The sequence below is a fragment of the Prionailurus viverrinus genome, chromosome B4 (genome assembly GCF_022837055.1).
Source record: "Prionailurus viverrinus isolate Anna chromosome B4, UM_Priviv_1.0, whole genome shotgun sequence".
NCBI classification, from domain to species: Eukaryota; Metazoa; Chordata; class Mammalia; order Carnivora; family Felidae; genus Prionailurus; species Prionailurus viverrinus.
The window spans coordinates 32739277-32760236 of record NC_062567.1 but is presented as its reverse complement, the minus strand read 5'-3'; the positions used below and the strand labels follow the sequence as shown (position 1 = coordinate 32760236).

The window sequence follows — 20960 nt, the reverse complement described above, 5'->3', positions numbered from 1 at the left end:
AAATAAACGTGACTTCACTTTAATTTCACTCACATAGTATCTGTGTATCAGCTTTGCTACATGGGTTCTTTATCTAACTGTGCCAGATTGTTAAGTCAAATAAGTTTAGAGATGCATATACACAGCTCCCCATTAAATTCATGTGACTGTCCTATATCCACTGAGTCCTCTGGTAATAATGGAAGTCTGGAGGCTGCATAAACTGGGTGGTCAGGGTGAAGAGAAGTATTGTTTCCCCACCTTGTGTGTGTGTTTCAAGGAGCTACCAAGTATCACAACTCAACACAGTAATAAAAAAAAACCAAAAAACCATGAAACCTAGACATACTACATGGCTCAAAGGTGGAATTTTGCTTTATGTGAGGCTTTTCAGATCCTCCTTTAACTGATAGGATGTGAGTTCTTTAGATTAATAGTCTCCTCTAGAGTTTAGATCTTTTCCTTTCACCACGGACTGAGCATTGACAGAAGAAAAGAGTGATTCTGGGTTAAGGTCAGAGTGACAGGTTTCATCACTCAAGTCACAGCAGATGTACAACCCTTAACCATATATTAAAACACACTAGCTTTCTGAGCAATGGTGCATAATAAATAGGTCAATTTTTCAGTTAGAATGGTAAAGGAGGCTGACAGACACAGAGTAAGATTCAGTGACCACACTGTAAGGTTTAAATTTTGGTGGCCTTCTTTCTTTCTCACTAAGAAGCCCAGACTTCAAGCTGGTAGAAAGAATTCTTGGTTACCTAGTGCAACCAACCACTCCTCTCATGTACAGTAAAAGAGCAAGACTATATCAGTTACCTATTCTAATTGCATATGAAATGTCAAATTCCTTGTCTCCCATTCCATACTGCATATGATTTGAATGAGTTTACTTTAAGGATCTTGTATCACTGGACAGACCCTTAATAGAACATTCTCTTCTTATTCCTGCAAATACTAAGATTCTGCTAGAATGTCAAGTATTTTTAGCCATATAATTACTTTAAAGATCTTTCTTGACTCTAGAGGGCTTTAGGGGTTCAATAAAATCCCTGAAGTTGTATGCAAAATGATGTGTCTATATGCAAAGAAGACATTCTTGAAAGTAGGAAGTACAAAGCATAACCCCCCCCCCCCCAACAATGCCTGGCACATGGCAGGCAATTAAAAAATGTTGCGAGGGCAGGGAGGAAGAAAAATGTTGTGAGGGCAGGGAGGATCATCAGATCCTCAAAGGAATTTGTGACTCAAAAAAGGTTAAGAACTACTATTTGAGGATCAATACACCAGTAAATACCTTAGAATGGAAAAATAACTCTCAATTATCTGTGGGCAGATAATGTGACTTCCATTTTCTTCGTAATAAATTTACACAGAGTTCACTTTTAACCTTTCAAATTGGTTTTGTAATAATTGCCTGAACTGATTCCAAGGTTAAAAAAACAGTTGATAAAGTCTCGAGGTCTTCAAATTTGTTAAGATGTAAGACCTTTTCCTCCTCCACATGGCCTGAAGTCTAGGAGAGAGCTTCAAAAACCAGACTTTGCATCCTTGGCCACAGCAAGGGTGAACCACACAGTTCAGCTTCTGTTACTGCTCTACATTAGCTTGAGAGGTAGGATTTTCAATCTTTACCATGAAATGGCCAACAGTGAGGAATTCAGTAAAGTTGGGCAACATTGTGGCCCTTTCTCAATCACCCCAAGCAGAGTATCTTCAAAGCTGGACAAAAACATCAGACATATATCCCTAATAACAAATCTAGAATTGATATAAATGATTTGGGAATTACATTAAGTACATTGTGTCTATTTCTTATCTAGATCTGTTCATTTTCTGTGCTTATTTGGTACCACAGAACACAAAATATTAAGATGTAGTCTCTGCCCTTGGTAATCTATTACTCAGGTCACTGCTTTCTCAATAGCCTAGATAATCAATAATCAACCAATTAATGACAGAATAGTGGAAGAGAAAACATTTCACAAAATGCATTTAACCTATCTTTGTTTGCAAATTAGGCTTTCTTACTGCTATTACTTATTATGACTATGCCCAGGTATATTTCAACTGGAGCTTTGGAAAAAAATTAAAGCTTATATTTCATAATATGTTTTCTAATAGCCATCAAGAAAAATTGTATTAATTGCTTACTATATATGAATTGTTTACTATATATTTTGTTCTAGAAAAAGGACTGTAAAATAGATGCTACGGCTTCTCTCTGCCAGAAAACTGACTTTATTATTTTTTTCATTTTATTGTTTTTAAATTTACATCCAAATTAGTTAGCATATAGTGCAACAATAATTTCAGGAGTAGATTCCTTAATTCCCCTTGCCCATTTACCCCATCCCCCCTCCCACAACCCCTCCAGGAACCCTCTGTTTGTTCTCCATATTTAAGAGTCTCTTATGTTTTTGTCTCCCTCCCTGTTTTTATATTATTTTTGTTTCCCTTCCCTTATGTTCATCTGTTTTGTCTCTTAAAGTCCTCACATGAGTGAAGTCATATGATATTTGTCTTTGACTCACTAATTTCACTTAGCATAATACCCTCCAGTTCCATCCACGTAGTTGCAAATGGCAAGATTTCATTCTTTTTCATGAAATTTCATCAAATTTGATCAAATTTCATTTGATTGCTGAGTAATACTCCATTGTATATATATATACCACATCTTCTTTATCCATTTATCCATTGATGGACATTTAGGCTCTTTCCATACTTTGGCTATTGTTGATAGTGCTGCTATAAACATTGGGGTGCATATATCTCTTTGAAACAGCACACCTGTATCCCTTGGATAAATACCTAGTAGTGCAATTGCTGGGTCATAGGGTAGTTCTATTTTTAATTTTTTGAGGAACCTCCATACTGTTTTCCAGAGTGGCTGCACCAGCTTGCATTCCCACCAACAATGCAAAATAGATCCTCTTTCTCTGCATCCTCCCCAACATGTGTTGTTGCCTGACTTGTTAATATTAGCCATTCTGACAGGTGTAAGGTGGCATCTCATTGTGGTTTTGATTTCTATTTCCCTGATGATGAGTGATGTTGAGCATTTTTTCATGTGTCGGTTGGCCATCTGGATGTCTTCTTTGGAAAAGTGTCTATTCATGTGTTTTGCCCATTTCTTCACTGGATTATTTGTTTTTGGGGTGTTGAGTTTGATAAGTTCTTTATAGATTTTGGATACTAACCCTTTATCTGATATGTTGCTTGCAAATATCTTCTCCCATTCCATCAGTTGCCTTTTAGTTTTGCTGATTGTTTCCTTCGCTGTGCTTTTTATTTTGTTGAGGTCCCAGTAGTTCATTTTTGTTTTTGTTTCCCTTGCCTCCAGAGATGTGTTGAGTAAGAAGTTGCTGCGGCCAAGATCAAAGAGGTTTTTGCCTGCTTTCTCCTCGACGATTTTGATGGCTTCCTGTCTTACATTTAGGTCTTTCATCCATTTTGAGTTTATTTTTGTGTATAGTGTAAGAAAGTGGTCCAGGTCCATTCTTCTGCATGTCGCTGTCCAATTTTTCCAGCACCATTTGCTGAAGAGACTGTCTTTATTCCATTGGATATTCTTTCTTTTTTTTTTTTTTTTTTTTTTTTTTTTATTTATTTTTGGGACAGAGAGAGACAGAGCATGAACAGGGAAGGGGCAGAGAGAGAGAGGGAGACACAGAATTGGAAACAGGCTCCAGGCTCCGAGCCATCAGCTCAGAGCCCGACGCGGGGCTCGAACTCACGGACCGCGAGATCATGACCTGGCTGAAGTCGGACACTTAACCGACTGCGCCACCCAGGCGCCCCTGGATATTCTTTCCTACTTTGTCAAAGATTAGTTGGCCATATGTTTGTGGGTCCATTTCTGGGTTCTCTATTCTGTTCCATTGATCTGAGTGTCTGCTCTTGTGCCAGTACCATACTGTCTTGATGATTACAGCTTTGTAGTATAGCTTGAAGTCCGGGATTGTGATGCCTCCTTCTTTGGGTTTCTTTTTCAAGATTGCTTTGGCTATTTGGGGTCTTTTCTGGTTCCTTACAAATTTTAGGATTATTCATTCTAGCTCTGTGAAGAATGCTGCTGTTATTTTGATAGGGATTGCACTGAATATGTAGATTGCTTTGGGTAGTATCGACATTTTAACAATATTTGTCTTCCTATCCAGGAGCATGGAATCTTTTTCCATTTTTTTGTGTCTTCTTCAATTTCTTTCTATAGTTTTCAGTGTATAGATTTTTCACCTCTTTGGTTAGATTTATTCCTAGGTATCTTATGGTTTTTGGTGCAATTGTAAATGGGATCGATTCCTGGATTTCTCTTTCTGTTGCTTCATTGTTGGTGAATAGGAATGCAACTGATTTCTGTGCATTGATTTTATATCCTGCAACTTTGTTGAATTCATAAATCAGTTCTAACAGTTTTTTGGTGGAATCTTTTGGGTTTTCCATATAGAGTATCATGTCATCTGCGAAGAGTGAAAGTCTGACCTCCTCCTGGCCGATCTGGATGTCTTTTATTTCTTTGTGTTGTCTGATTGCAGAAGCCAGAAAACTGACTTAAAAAAACAACACTGAAAAGGGGAATGGAAAGCTAATTCCTTCCACTCAGGAAAAAAGATCAAGTTGTACAGGTTTTCATATATTCAGCAAAAAGAAACATTTCTTCTTTGGCCCTGTGGAGGAAGTAGATGGCCCAAGCCAGAGGAAAGAGGGCATAGCCTTCCTAACAATCTAGACACTACAAACGCAAATTAAACTATTTCCATTACCTCAAATTACTTAAAAGTTTCAGTTGATGTCAAATTACATGAAGGCTTTGGTGTCATTTGTTTTAAAATCCTGAATATGTGTTTTAGAATAAAGATAGTGAGTTATACCAGGTTGAGGAAGCCAAGATAGAAATTGGAGAAGAGTTAGTTTAGTACTCTCATCAATTTAGAAGAAGAGATCAAGATTAGAAGAAATGGTGGTTAATACAGGCCAGGATAAAAAAGAAAGGTAACCAATTATATTTAAGTATTCATTTATGTAAAGAGTCTTCTTTTATAAAATTCAATTGTTTCCATTCTTTTTCAATGTTTATTTATTTTTGAGAGAGAGAGAGAGAGAGAGAGAGCAAGTGGGGAAGGGGCAGAGAGAGAGACAGAGAGAGAGAGAGAGAGACATAGAATCAGAAGCAGGCTCCAGGCTCCAAGCTGTCAGCACAGAGCTTGATGGGGGGGGGGGGGGCTCGAACCCATGAACTGTGAGATCACGACTTGAGCCAAAGTTGGACACTTAACTGACTAAGCCACCCAGGTGCCTCTACGTTATGTATGATAAAAGGGACAGAACTCAAAGTGTTTTGTTTGATGAGTTTTGGCAATAATACACTCTCAGGTAAGCAGCCACCCAAAACAAGATATAAAACATTGTGATCACTTTTTCAGTCAAAAACTATAGAATTTCCACCACCAACCCCAGCAGATAAAATCATTTTCTCACTTCTATCACAATAGATTAGTTTTGCCTGTTCTTAGACTTCATATGAATGGGATCATACAACATGTACTCTTTTGTAGATGGCTTCTTTTCCTCAGGATGCTTTTGAAATTCATCCATGTTATTGAACCAATCGGTAATTCATTCCTTTTTATTGCTAAGTAGTATTCCCTTATATGGATATACCAGATTTGCTTGTCCACTTACTTATTGATGAATGGACATTTGGGTTATTTCTAGATTTTTCTGGCTATTATAAATAAAACTGCTATGAACATTTGGATAAAAGTCTTTGTGTGGACAATATTTTTTCATTTCTTTTAAGTAAATACTAATGAATGGAAATTGTTGGATCATGATAATTATGTTTATAAGTCTATAAGAAATTGCTAAACCATTTTCCACAGTGGTTGACCATATTACCCTCCCACCAGCAATGTATTACAGCTTCAGATGTTCCCACATTCTTTTTTTTAAAAAAAAATTTTAATGTTTATTTTTGAGAGATAGAGCACAGGAAGGGGAGGGATAGAGAGAGAGAGAGAGGGAGACACAGAATCTGAAGCAGGCTCCAGGCTTTGAGCTGTCAGTGCAGAGCCTGCTCTGGGGCTTGAACTCACAAACTGTGAGATCATGACCTGAGCCAAGTCGGACGCTTAATCAACTGAGCCACCCAGGCCCCCTGACTGTTCCACATTCTTATTAACACTTAGGTAATGTCAGTTATTAAATTTTGGCCATTCTACTAAGTTATGTGGTATTTTCATGCTAGTTTTCATTTGTATATCCATCCAATGTGCGATAAACATATGAAAAAGTGCTCAACACAATTAATTATGGCAAAATGCAGATTAAAACCACAATGAGATATCACTTCAGAACTCCCAGAATAGCTCAAGTTAAAAGGAACAATATCAAGTGTTGACAACGATATGAAGCAATTGGAACTCTTATACATTACTGGAAAGAGAATGAACAGGCGTGCAACTTTAGAAAACTGTTCAGCATTATCTATTAAAACTAACAAACCTCTGTACTACATATATGTGGTTGCTAAAAACGCAAAACAATTAAGTGCATATACCTACTTGAAAACCATGGTCCAGAATGTTCATGGCAACTTTATTCACAATAGTTTAAAACTAGAAATAATTCAGATAACCCACCAACAGGAGAATAAATTAACAGATTGCAATATTCTGATGCTATGGAATACTACATAGCAATAAAAAGCAATAAGCTATTGCTACAACATAGTTACTTAGAAGTTTCTGGTAATTATTGTTGAGCATCTCTTTATTGGCTACTTATAGATCTTCTTTTGTAAAATGTCTGTTAAAAATATTGCCAATTTTTAAATTGGGTTCTTTTCTTCCTATTACTGAGTTCTTAGAGTTATTTACATATTCTGGATATAAGTATTATGTCAGATATATGAAGTGAGAATATTTTTTCCCTGTCTGTGGCTTGCCTTTTCATTCTCTGAAAGGTATCTTTAGGGGGCACCTAGGTGGCTCAGTTGGTTGAGTGTCTGACTCTTTTGGCTCAGGTCATGATCTCATGGTTTGTGGGACTGAACCTCACATCGGACTCTGCACTGTTAGCCTCTGCTTGGGATTCCCTCTCCCTCTCTCTGCCCCTCCCCCATTCTCTCTCTCTCTCTTTCTCTCTCTCTCTCTCAAAATAAATAAAGAAAAAAAATTTTAAAGGTATCTTTAGAAGAACAGAAGGTTTTTTTTGTTTGTTTTTGTTGTTACAGTTTTTTTTTTTTTTAAAGGGGAAGGCAGATAGGTGGCTCAGTCAGTTAAGCATTTGGCTCTTGATTTCAGCTCAGGTCATGATCACAGTGGTAAGACTGTTTAGGATTCCCTCTCCCCTCCCTCGCTCCCCACCCTGCACCCTTGCCTGCTTGCTTGCATGCACAAGCTCTCTCTAAAAAACAAACAAAAAACCCTGAAGTTTTTGATTTGATAAAATTTTTCCTTTTGATGGGGAACAACTTATCATTTTTTTTCTTTTATGGTAAATGCTTACAAGATTTAATTTAAATCTAGTGTTTGGTAATACTACCTGTTTTTAACTGTTGTTGATAAAGTCTTACAGATGTGGTTGCTTACACAAACATGGAAAAAAGGATTTCTTATTTAATTCTCAGATAAATTGTCTATAGCATAAGCATTACTGTTTAAGCCATGTGATTGTGATTTAACAGGGCCACGGGAAAATAGCAACATGACCTATTTTCATATATCCTAACTTTGGTGTAATGAATAAACTTCTTTTTTGGGGGAGGGGGTGCATTTTAAAAAGGTGATTTTATTAAAGCACAGGGATAGGACCTGTGGACAGAAAGAGCTGCCGTGAATAAACTTCTTAAATATCAAATCAGAATGCCTCAATAAAACAAATTTGAAGGAAACATTCTTTTTCTTTAAATGTTTATTTATTTTTAAGAGAAAGAGAGAGACAGAGTAGGAGCAGGAGAGGAGCACAGAGAGAAGGAAAAACTGAATCAGAAGTAGGCTCCAGGCTCTTAGCTATCAGCACAGAGCCCAGTACGGGGCTCAAACTCACAAACCGTGAGATCATGACCTGAGCTGAAGTTGGACACTCAACCGAATGGGCCACCCAGGCGCCCCTGAAGGAAACATTCTGTAAAATGTTTTTTAAAACTTAAAGTTTCATAAAGAACATTCACATAAGATTAAATTAACATTTTCCCACATTATATATCTCTTCCTAGAACTGTTAAATTTCTCAAGATGAGACTGCATGAATTTTCACAACTTGCAATAATTTCTAGAAACTTTTAGGTAAATGTTACTACTATCTATATAAAATCAACCTTGAGGAGCAGAGGAATTCCTATGTAAGCTGCTGAAATTATTTAGTATTTTGAGTTTCTATCCAGGAACCACACAGAGCTTTAAGTTATGTTTACTGGCTGTTGGATAATACCCCAAAAGAAAAAAGATTGAAGAAATAGTTGTGAAATTGTTGGTTAAGCTTTATTGGTTGCCTTGAATAAAGAAATCTAATAAAAACTCATTGCAAATATTTAACTGTGCACACTTAATGCCAGGAATTAAGGAGAGTGGAAGGATATCTTGTCACGTAGGAGCTTGCTAATGGAGAAACTAAGACCAATATCTATAAGGTAAAATATAAGTACTAGTAAGTGCCTGCTCCATATTTCCAGCTCAGCATTTAGCATATTATTTTGAACACTTATATGTCCGTCTTGTGTGCTAGGATAGTAAACTATAAGAGGGAAGGGATGTGCCTTATTCTTTAATGAACTCTTGAAATCCAGCATTGATCCATCACTATCAACAGACAAGTGCTCAATAAGCACTTAAACAAATCAAAGTATATGTTGCAGCAAGAAATCACAGCTAGACACAGGAATTATAAAAACAGTAGGGAGAGGTCAAGTTTCACTTGGGTTTTGAAATATGAGTAGAATTTATATGGTAGAGATTGGTCAGGGTGAGGGAGAGAATTCAAGGAGAAAAAATAAGAAACATGTTTAAAAACATGGAGATAAGAAATTAAAGAATATTCTGGGAAAAACATATGTTGTGTTTGGTTACAACAGAAAACAAGTGTAGAAGAATAATGGTAGACTTGGCCAGACAGGCAAACTGGGACCTGACTATAGTAAGGTTTAAACACCTCGTGAAAATGTTTTCTTGGTACGCATTTAAGATTTTGAGCAGGAAAATGACTTGATCAGACTTCTTTAGGAAGATAAATCTAACAGTGGTTTTGCATGGAGGGGATAATAAGCCAGATGCAAATTATAAGGCTAATGTTATATCATCCTTTTTATATGTTCTTGGGCTCAATTTGCTAGTATTTCTCTTTACTATGGTAAAACATAAATAACATTAAGCCTACCATTTTAACCATATTTAATTACATAGTTCAGTGCATTATGTACATTCATGATATTGTGCAACCATCAGCACTATCCACCTCCAGAACTTTTTCATCATCCCAAACCAAAACCCTGTACCTGTTAAACACTAACTCTCCATTCCCTCCTCTCTCCAGCCCCCTGGTAACCACTATTCTGCTTTCTGTCACTATGAATTTAACTCTACTAGGTACTTCATATAAGTGGAATCATACAGTATTTGTCCTTTTGTGTATGGCTTATTTCACTTAGAATAAAGTCTTAAAGGTTCAACCATGTTGTAGCACGTATCAGAATTTCATTCCTTTTGGGGAACCTGGGTACTCAGTCAGTTAAGTGTCCTACTCCAGCTCAGGTCATGATCTCATGGTTCATGGGTTCGAGCCCCGCATCAGGCTCTGTGCTGATAGCTCAGAGCCTAGAGCCTGCTTCGGACTCTGTGTCTCCTTCTCTCTCTGCCCCTCTCTGCTCATGCTCTGACTCTGTCTCTCAGAAATAAATAAACATTAACAAACTTTTTTTTAAAAAATTAAAATTCTGCAACTTACATTAAAAAAAAATAATAATAATTTCAGAGCCACCTGGGTGGCTCAGTGGGTTAAGCGTCCAACTTCGGCTTAGGTCATGATCTCACTATTTGTGAGTTCGAGCCCTGCTTCAGCTTCTGTGCTGACAGCTCAGAGCCTAGAGTCTGTTTCAGATTCTGTGTCTCCTCTCTCTGCCCCTCCTCTGCTCACGCTCTCTTTCTCTATCAAGTAACTGATAGTGTTGCCCAGGTTTCTATATCCTTGCTGTTTTCTGTCCATTTGTTCTATCAATTATAGAAAGTGGAGTACTGAAGTCTTCCAAGTATATTTGCAAGGTTTTATTTCTCCTTTTATTTCTATTACTTTTGCTTCACATATTTGGAAGCTCTGTTATTAGGTGTATGTTAATGATTGTTATGTGTTTTGGATAAACGGACCTTTTTATCATTATATCATGTCCATCTTTATCCCTGGTAATTTTCTTTGTTCTGATGTTTACTTTGTCTGATATTAAAATAGTCACTCTAGCTTTCTTTTAATTAGTATTTGCCTGGTATATCTTTCTCTATTCTTTTACCTTTAATTTATCTACATCATTACATTTAAAAAGGGTTTTTTAATAAGCAGCATAGTGTCGGGTCATGATTTTTTACCCAATTGGACAATCTCTTAATTGGTATGTTTAAATCATTTATATTTAATATGCTTAATATAGTTAGATTTAGATCTACTGTTTTGTTTCATGTTTATCCTTCCTGTTTGGTTCTGATGTTACTTCCATTCTTGCCTACTTTTGTATTACTTGAAATGTTTTTAGTATTCTATTTTAATTTACCTATTGGCATCTATATCTGTTTGTATTGTATTTTTTTAGTGGTTGCTCTAGGGATCACAATACACACACTTAACTTTTCACAGTCTACTACATTTTTCATTTTACCATTTCAAGTAAACAGAAAGGCTTTGCAACTATATAGGTCCCCTTGCCCTCCCCCTTTATATTATAGTTGTCACACATATCACATCTACATACATTAACCCCCCCCCGACAACATTATAACTTTTGCTTTTAATAATCCTGCGCATTTTAAAGATCTAGAGAGAAGGAAAAGTACTTTTTATTTACCCATATATTTACTACATATATGGCTCTTCCTAAGGCACATTACAGTTCCAACTTTCCCTGTGGTATCATTTCCCTTCAGTCTGAAGAATTTCTTTTAGCGTTTATTTTAGAACAGGTTAGCTGACAAAAAATTCTTTTAATTTTTCTTTATCTGATGTCTTTAATTCCACCTTAATTCTTGGGGGACATTTTCACTGGGGAGAGAATTCAAAGTTGACATTTCTTTCATTTCAGCACTTTGAAATGTTGCCCCACTGTCTTCCAGGCTCTGTGGTTTCTTAAGAGAAATCTGTAGTCATTCAAAACATTATTCCTCCATATGTACCATTTTCCTCTGGTTGCTTTCATGATTTTTTTAAAATCTGCTTTTCAGCAGTTTGGTTATGATTAAGAGGCACAGTTTCCTTTGGGCTTATCCTGTTTGGGGTTCAGTGAGTTTCTTGACTCCATATATTTGTGTCTCACCAAGTTTGGAAAGTTTTCAGTCATTATTTCTTCAAAAACTTTTCTACAGCAGTCTTTTTCTCCTTTCATGGTACTCCAGTGACACAAGTTCAGACCCTTTGATATTGTCCTATAGGTTTCTGAGGCCCTGTTTTGTTTTCATCTGTTTCCTCTATATCTTCAGGTTGGTGATTTCTACTGATCTATCTTTGAAGTTGCTGACTCTTTATTCCTATTCTGCTATATCTCTATTCTGCTATTAAGACCATCCAGTGAATACTGTATTATTCAGTTCCAAATTTTCCATCTGGTTTGTTTTTATATCTATTTCTCTGCTGAGAATTTCTCTTTACATTCTTTTTAAGAGTATTTAGTTTGGGGGCACCTGAGTGGCTCAGTGGGTTAAGCGTCCAACTCTTGATTTTGGCTCAGGTCATGATTTCACGGTTCACAGAATCAAGCCTGGCCTCAGGCTCTGTGCTGTCAGTGTGAAACCTGGTTGGGATTTTCTCTGTTATCTCTTTCCCCCTCATCCCCATGCTCTTGCTGTCTCTCTCAAAATAGATAAATAAATAAACATTAAAAAATCAGTTTTACCTCATGGAGCATAGCAATAATAACTATCTTAAAGCCACTGTCTTATAATTCCAACATCTATATCATCTCAGGGTAGGCTTCTGTTGATTGGCTTTTCCCTTGAGAATTGATCAGATTTTCCTGTTTCTTTTGCATGATTAGCAATTTTGGATTGTACCAAATGTCCAACATTTTGGTTACATTGTGAGACTCTAAAAACTCTTAAAATCCCCCAGAGAATGTTTATTTTGTTTGAGAAGGTGATCAACTCTTTTAGGGTTACATAGGAAGTTCTGTCTTGCCTTTTGTGGGCCATGGTTCTTATGTCAGTTCCATTTCAAAGCTGTGTACTACTCAGGTGTTAGTCTAAAACTTGGATGGTGATTTATATTGTAGGTGAGTTCTCAAAAGCCTTTGCTGTTTCTTTGTCTTTGTTACATGTATGAGAACCTCAGAGGTGAGACCAGGACATGTGTCCATTTATAATCAGAATTAGGAGATTTTCTTATTCAGCTTTCTCCTCTACAGTCTCCCCAACTTTTGAGCTCTCAGGGACCCTTTCCCCTAGTCCTCTGGCTATAAAGTCAGGATATCTGTCAAAGTTTTAGCTTATCACAGTCAGCTAGTCTATATAGGTTGGGATGTTCACAGGTAAAGCAAAAGAAAGATCAAAATATATAGTGGGAATTCTTCCCCATCTTTAGACCACAGGGGTCCTGGTTTCCAGTTCCCGTGGCAGAGACAGGCTGTTTTTTGGAATCTTTAGGTGACTGTGCCACCACCATCACTGCCACAGTGGCAGTTCAGCTTTGCGCTGCAATTGGCTTCAGGGTAGGGCTAGGAGAGGGAAAAAAGGGGGACTGAGGGAGATTCTTTTCATGCTTTGTAGCTTACAGGAGTCTACTTCTCCAGTTCTGAAACTAAAAAAGGAGTTTCTCCTAGTTTTTGTTGTTCTTGTCCATAGTTCTGCAACTTGGCCCACTCTTGAGTCACCATCAGGAGATAAAGAATGAATAAAATCCAGAAATTCACCACCATACTGGTTGTTCTTTAAGCTTTGATTTCCCTCCCCAATATGTCTGTTGTTTACTTGCAGAATCTTCACTTAGTTGCTTTTTGTATTTAGGACTTTTAGTTCCGTTTAGATGTGAGACAGATGTCTCATAGTGAACTTACATTTTGGCTGGTGCTGGAAGCTTTGGTCATAAGGAGTTATGACATACCCCCATGTAACAGATAATGCCTGAACCAGAATGGATGTGGGAAGGGAAGGGAAGAGAAAACAGGAGAACCACTACTGAACTAGGGCTTAGCAACTGTCTGAGAAAGCTTCAGTTTACTTTACTATTACCAAACATGCTACAATACAATTCATATGAATATTTAGCCTTACAAATAATCTATTAATACAAATGAGCACTAGAAGTCCTCTGACCTGTAGCTAAGGAAGTTATACGTTTGGGGCTATACATAAGTTTTATTCTTGAGTAAATTTTCCTATACAAATAATGCTATACATGCTAGTGCTATATTTCATATGTGCATCATTATAATGTTAGTGTGCTATTCTTCAGTATGTGTACACTGGACTAAAAAGACTCTTGTGAGTTGACTCAGAAATCTAACCAATTAAAATATTATTTTTATGAATGCATCCTGATATCCAATTTTTTAAAGTTTTAATTTTTTTATTTGGAGAGAGAGAGAGAGCATGCGCATGAGCAGGGGAGGAGCAGAGAGAGGGACAGAGAAAATCCCAGGCATGTTCCATGCTGTCAGTGAGAAGCCTGATGCAGGGCTCGAACCAATGAACTGTGAGATCATGACCTGAGATGAAATCAAGAGTCGGATACTTAACCAACTGAGCCACCCAGACACCCCCTGATATCCAATTTTTTTAAATGTTAATCATTATCAAAATAATACATGTACATAATTTAAAGTCATATAAGGTTTATAATAACAAATAGCAGAACTCTTCTTTAGCCATTACATTCTTTATTACTGTACCTCCAAAGCCACCTTAATTATATACATGACAATTATTACTGCTCTCCATTTATTTCTCATCTAACTTTTCTTGAGGCATTTAAACTTCTTTTTCTATATGTTGTATATACACTACTTCCTGATTTTTAAAAATTCATTGACGATTTAGTTTTCTTATAATACACACACTCTTACATATAAACACACTTTCCCCCATCCTTCCAATAAGTATAAAACCATTCTATAGTCTGTTTATAATTTAGTTATTATAACTTGCAAAGCCATATAGTGTACTATAATTACATTTCCTTTCTTTTACAATATTTTGTTTTCCCAGGAATTAAGAATTGCCTCCTTTTGTTGTACTTTTCCCTCCCTCTCTCGGTTTTCAATGTTTTTACAGCCTCCTAAACTTTCTTAACAAAAAACTATAAATGTCTTAATAGATTCAAAGTATTAGCTGTAAAGTTTTTCCTGGATACCCTTCCTGAAGCCCTTTATTCTTATACTTTAATTTAAACTGACTGATCTTTAGTTGCACAGGGTTCATTATGGGATTCCTTTTTACCACTGTTGTTAGAATTCCTTTACCTCCATCCAGTGTTTGGATTCCCTTTTTCCTGAATGGTTTATGTATCAGTCACAGCAGGCCAAATTATGCTTCAGTAACAAATGACCCCCAAATCTCAATGGTTTACAATGATAAAGATTTATTTCATATACACATTACATGTCCATCATGGGTCACTTTTACCTCTGTGCCATATTATCCTCACTCTAGGATCCAGGCTGACAGAGCAGCCTCTGCCTAGAACATTGCTGGTCATCAGAAGGAAAAGAGACATGGTGAATCATGAACCTGTTCTTAAAGTATCTGCTCAGAAGTGACACAAGCCACTTCTACCCACATTTTACTCGCCAAAGCAATTCATATAGCCATACTTGAGTTCAACAGGGTGACTACATATCCTCCAGGACGGTGGGTCATAGGGGGAAGAACCAAATCATGTAGTCAAGTCTGACACCAACAGAGCAGAGATATATAAACTTTTGCAGGGAAGCAAAGTTAATAATTGTGAATAGTAAAGCTATCATAGCATATCTTCCTCTTTCTTGTTTATTTCATCTTTTATGTGAAATGCATCCCCTGCCCTTGTGGATTTATGTCTTTTTGATTTCTTTGTTATTTCAATAGTTATAGGAGAACCATAGGAATGTGTTCAACATGCCATGTTATCTACTAACCAATTAGTTTAAAAGGGCACTGCTAGGACATGGCATGTTTGAAAGAGGAGGACTGCCCATATATTATCTTTTTCATTTAGTGTACCATTTTCCATTATTTATATCAGTTTTTATCAGATCCTACAAATGTCAATAAAGGATTTGAACTGTATTTCTTTCTGAATACAAAACTACCCAATATGGTAAATTCCCTTAAAACTGAGGAGGAGGTTCTAAAACAACTTTGATCTTAAATATCTTGATTTTGCTTTTATCATTTTCTTTAAGCTCCAGGCTTATGTCTGCAGTGAAATCAAGCAGCTCAAAAGAATCTTGTTCTAATCCTGTAGCCACACACAATGATACATTCAACATGTTGGTCTAACTCTGAAATCTACTTGCCAGTGCTGTCTCTAATGTATCTTAGATATTACGATATATTTGGGAAAATACAGTGTTTTTTAGGTGTACGATGGAAAACACAGTAAATGGTTGCTAAAGGATTATAATATAAAAGAAATCGTCAAATTCAGCTTTTTGATACATTATTTTTATTTGATTTTCTCCTTTCTAATAGCTGAGATACAAGAGATTCTCAACTTAAAAAAAAATTGGGGGGCGCCTGGGTGGCTCAGTCAGTTAAACATCAGACTCTTGGTTTTGGCTTAGGCCCTGATCTCATGGTTCGTGGGATCAAGCCCCATGTCCAGTTCTGTGTTGACATTGCAGAGCCTGCTTGGGATTCTCTCTTCCTCTCTCTCTGCCCCTCCCCCACTCACTCTTGCTCACTCTCAACATAGGAAAAACTATAACAAAAACACCTTGTCTTTTATTTATATATTTTCATATTTGTATAGTAATACTGGTTTTATTTTCCTAAAGTCTTTCTTTCTCTAGTAACAGAAAGCTATTCAGAAATGGTAATTAAATGGCATTGAAGGTCATCTGATTTGTTGTATTGGCTTTAGGTCAGTGACTAGATTTTACCAGTCACTGCTCTGTCAGCCTTTTTTTTTTTTTTTTTTAATTTACATCCAAGTTAGTGAGCATATAGTGCAATAATGATTTCAGGAGTAGAACTCGGTGATTCATCCCCTAGATATAACACCCAGTGCTCATCCCAACAAGTGTCTTCTTTAATGCCCCTTGCCCATTTAGCCCATCCCTCACCCAAAACCCCTCCAGCAGCCTTCAGTTTGCTCTTTGTATTTAAGTCTCTTATGTTTTGTTCTCCTCCCTGTTTTTATATTACTTTTGCTTCTCTTCCCTTATGTTCATCTGTTTTGTACCTTAATTCCACATATGAGTGAAGTTATATGATATATATATATTTTACATTTATTTTTGAGAGAGAGCACAAATGGGGGAAGGGCAGACAGAGAAGGAGACACTGAATCCAAAGCAGGCTCTAGTCTCCCAGCTGTCAGCACAGAGGTCAACACAGGGCTAGAACTCACAAACCATGAGATCATGACCTGAGCTAAAGTTAGGTGCTTAACCCACTGAGCTACCCAAGCACCCCCATATGATATTTGTCTTTTTCTGACTAATTCGCTTAGCATAATACATTCTAGTTTCATCCACATTGTTGCAAATGGCAAGATTTTATTCTTTTTTGATTGCTGAGTAATATTCCATTATATACATACACACACACACACACACACACACACCACATCTTCTTTATCCATTCATCAGTCGATGGACATTTGGGTTCTTTCCATCCTTTGGCTATTGTCAATATCAATGCTATAAAATAAACATTGGGGTGCATGTACCGCTTTGAAACAGCACACCTAGATCCTCTGGATAACTGCTGGGTCAAAGGGTAGTTCTATTTTTAATTTTTTGAGGAACCTCCATACTGTTTTCCAGAGTGGTTGCACCAGTTAGCATTCCTACCAGCAATGCAAAAGTGTTCCTCCTTCTCAGCATCTTTGCCAACATCTGTTGTTACCTGAGTTGTTAATTTTAGCCATTCTGACAAGCGTGAGGTGGTACCTCATTGTGGGTTTGATTTGTATTTCCCTGATGATGAGTGATATTGAGCACTTTTTCATGTATCTGTTAGCCATCTGGATGTCTTCTTTGGAAAAGTGTCTATTCATGTCTTTTGCCCATTTCTTCACTGGATTATTTGGTTTTTGGGTGTTGTATTTGATAAGTTCTTTACAGAGTTTGGATACTAACCTTTATCTGATATGTCGTTTGCAAATATCTTCTCCCATTCTGTTGGTTGCCTTTAGTTTTGCTGATTGTTACCTTCACTGTGAAGAAGATTTTTGTCTTGATGAGGTCCCAATAGTTCATTTTTACTTTTGTTTCCCTTGCCTCTGGAGACCTGTTGAGTAAGAAGTTGCTGAGGCCGAGATCAAAGAGGGTTTTGCCTGCTTTCTCCTCTAAGATTTTGAAGGCTCCCTGTCTTACGTTTAGGTCTTTCATCCATTTTGAGTTTATTTTTGTGTATGGCATAAGAAAATGCTCCAGGTTCATTCTTCTGCATGATGCTGTCCAGTTTTCCCAACCCCATTTGCTGAAGAGACTGTCTTTATTCCATTGGGTATTCTTTCCTGCTTTGTCAAAGATTAGTTGGCCATATGTTTGTGGGTCCATTTCTGGGTTTTCTATTCTGTTCCATTGATGTATGTATCTGTTTTTGTGCCAGTACTATACTGTCTTGATGATTACAGCTTTGTAATACATCTTGAAGTCAGGAATTGTGATGCCTCCAGCCTTGAAAAACCTTGCTTTTTAAACTTTGAAGTATAAAATAAAAAGATTAAGTATTTCTTAAAAGGTAAGCTTTGCTCAAATGCATCACTGATATGTTAGTGCTTTCACTGCTTGGTCCTGGGCTTTTGAAGTTAGGCTTTCTCAGTTCAAATGTTACTTCCATCTCAAAACTGTCATGGATCCTGATAAAGTACTAAATCTCTTGAATCTCAGTCTCCTCAATTTTAAACAATAAAAGAATTTCCAAGAAAAAGTCATAAGAGTCATATAACCCATTTAAAGCCTTGACATGGTACTTGGCAGACAGCAAATGCTCAGTAAATGTTTGTGGAAGAAATGAATTTCAGTCCATAATTAACAGCTGTCTTATTTACTTTTAAAGCTTATATAGGTCAAGCCTTATTATAACGAAGTTTAAAAGCTATAAATCCCTTACTATAATAAAACCATATATTTCGTGTTTGGTCAAAATTCAAAGTTGCTTATTTGTTAAACATCTTTTTTTTTATTAACTGAAGAAACTTTAAGATTTTTACTTCATTTTGCTCTTCTAAATTCATCCAATTCAAGGCAGGGTTAATTGTCTCCCTATGTACCATTTTTTTTTTTTTAATTTAATGAATCTAAAACACTCCAAGAGAAAACTCACCACAAACCTAAATCAACTTTACCTGCTGAAATGTCCAAACATGGCCTATGACACACCTAGACCAAAGTGAAATGCCAAGACCATACAGAGAAGATTCTTGATTACACAGGTCTTGGGGGATATAGAGTCTTAAAAACCATTCTTGAGTGAAGCTGGGTTCATTGTTCAAAGGACAATCTATATGACAGCAGAGAATATGTAAACCATAAGCAATCATTACATAGAGTATTTGAATTTAGAAACATTTGAGAGGTATCTGAGACTCTGAAAGCACCTGGGGTGAACTCTTCTGTGAACCTTTGATGTCAAAGACTGAAAAGGCTTTTACAAATGAACAAAAACCAAGGACTACGGCTGCAAAGGCAATTAGTACCAGATATTAAGGAGAAAATAAAAAGCAAATAAACCCAGAAAGGTAAATAGATCCATTCCCTACCATTCTTTGTTGTTTAACGGATTTCATTTCTTTCTTATGGAAATTATTAGAAATATTTTGTTATGCATCCCAAAGGCTGCCTTCAATTTGCATTCGTGTTTAATAGTGCAGAGAACAGTACAGATGATGTAGAAAAAGCAAAAAAAAAAAAAAAAAAAAGCAGAATTTATGGGTTTCTGTCAGGTCTGTCATCTCATTGAGCCTCACTTTTCTCATCTGGTGAAAATGTCTACCCTACAAAATTGTGATTACAAAATATGGTAAAATAAATGAAAATGACTATAACAGTGCTGTTCAATGGAAATATAAGATAAACCACAAATGTGAGCCACATATGTAATATTAAATAAAAAATTAAAAGAAGCAGGTGAAATTAATTTTAATAGTATATTTTATTTAACTCAATTCAAAATATTATCATTTCAAATGGTAAATCAATATAAAATTATTAATGAGATTTTTTTACATTCTTTTTTGATAGTAAGTCTTTGCAAATCTGTGTGTATTTTATACTCACAGCACAGCTCAATTCAGACTGGCCACATGTCCAGTGCTCCATGGCTGCTTGCAGCTTGGGGAGACCCTGCTAGAGAGCAGAGGCAGCTTGGGGCGACCCTACTATAAAGCCATGGCAAAGCTTAATAGGTTTATTATATCCAAACAGTATTTCTTATTAGATAAACCCTGTGGGACTTAGGAAAGCTATTTTTTAAATCAACCACATTAAAGAGAATTTGTATTTTTATATTTTTGACATAGTATGTGATATATAATACATAATACTATGATAAGAATTTACAATAAAATACCATCTATACTGACTAGACCAAGTATTTATCCCAAGTAAGAGCAATCAGAAAGGATTATTATAAATCACTAAAGTCATTTATATTTATTTTTGTGGTTATTTTATTAGGATTTTAATTGTATATTAATTTGGCATAGAATCTAATAATCTAAAAAAGTAAAACCTGACAGAATTCTAAGCATACAAATAATTCAAATACCTATAAGCTACAATTGACTTAACTACACTCCCACCAAAGAAATAGGAGTAAAGAACAAAATTTTCCCTATATTACTAAATTTTTTACTTCACAGGACTTACCATTGGTAACTCATGTTACAGTTTTAATGGCTTTTTTTCTCATAAGAATTTAACTGTATTCTCTAAATAATAGATGACCACCTTTCATGACAACTTAATTATATGTGAATATAAGTTAAAATACTATATTTCAAAACAATTCACTGAAGTTAAAACATTAAATATTATTTGCATTACACTCATTATTAAAATTACACTGAAGAGTGTACAGTCAGCAACTTCTTGTACCTTGACCTCAAAAGCAAGGTGGCAAACGTATGGAAAACATTTCCTAACTGCAAAGTCTTTCTGCAAGTTACGCACAAAGCACAGATCATGTGCATGCACATACAATTTATATTTAAGGATGCTCTCATTTTCTGTGTATGGAGATGTTCCTGCAGTTTATATACTTTCATCATTCTTCTCTGGGCTGCCCAATAGTTCAACACAAATGGTCAGATAAGATATAAGAGTAAAATGGAGAGAGAATATCGGATAGGTCATTGCTACCTCATTTCAAATCAGACAAGGCCTAGTTAGTTATCTAATACCACAAAGTGTTATGTAATGTTGAACATTATAAAGTGTTATGAAATTAGTAATGAGCAAAACTCTTTTGGCTTTGGTTTTTCATTTACTATATGTTCAAAAGATGGCAATTCTAGAATATAGGCCCTCTCCCTCAAACATCCTGTTAGGATGTTCAGTCAAGTGATACATAAGGAAAAAGTGCCACTAGCTGAATCACTAATTCTGTATCTGTACACTGCCTATGTGTCTGCCCCTC

At 36.2% G+C, this 20960-nt stretch overlaps 1 protein-coding gene across 3 annotated transcripts in view; it reads right to left on the bottom strand.

Moving 5' to 3' along the window:
• The window catches only part of DCP1B (decapping mRNA 1B), a 60586-nt gene that overhangs the window by 27212 nt on the left and 12414 nt on the right, over positions 1-20960 (bottom strand). The gene's annotated exons all lie outside the window — the stretch shown is intronic.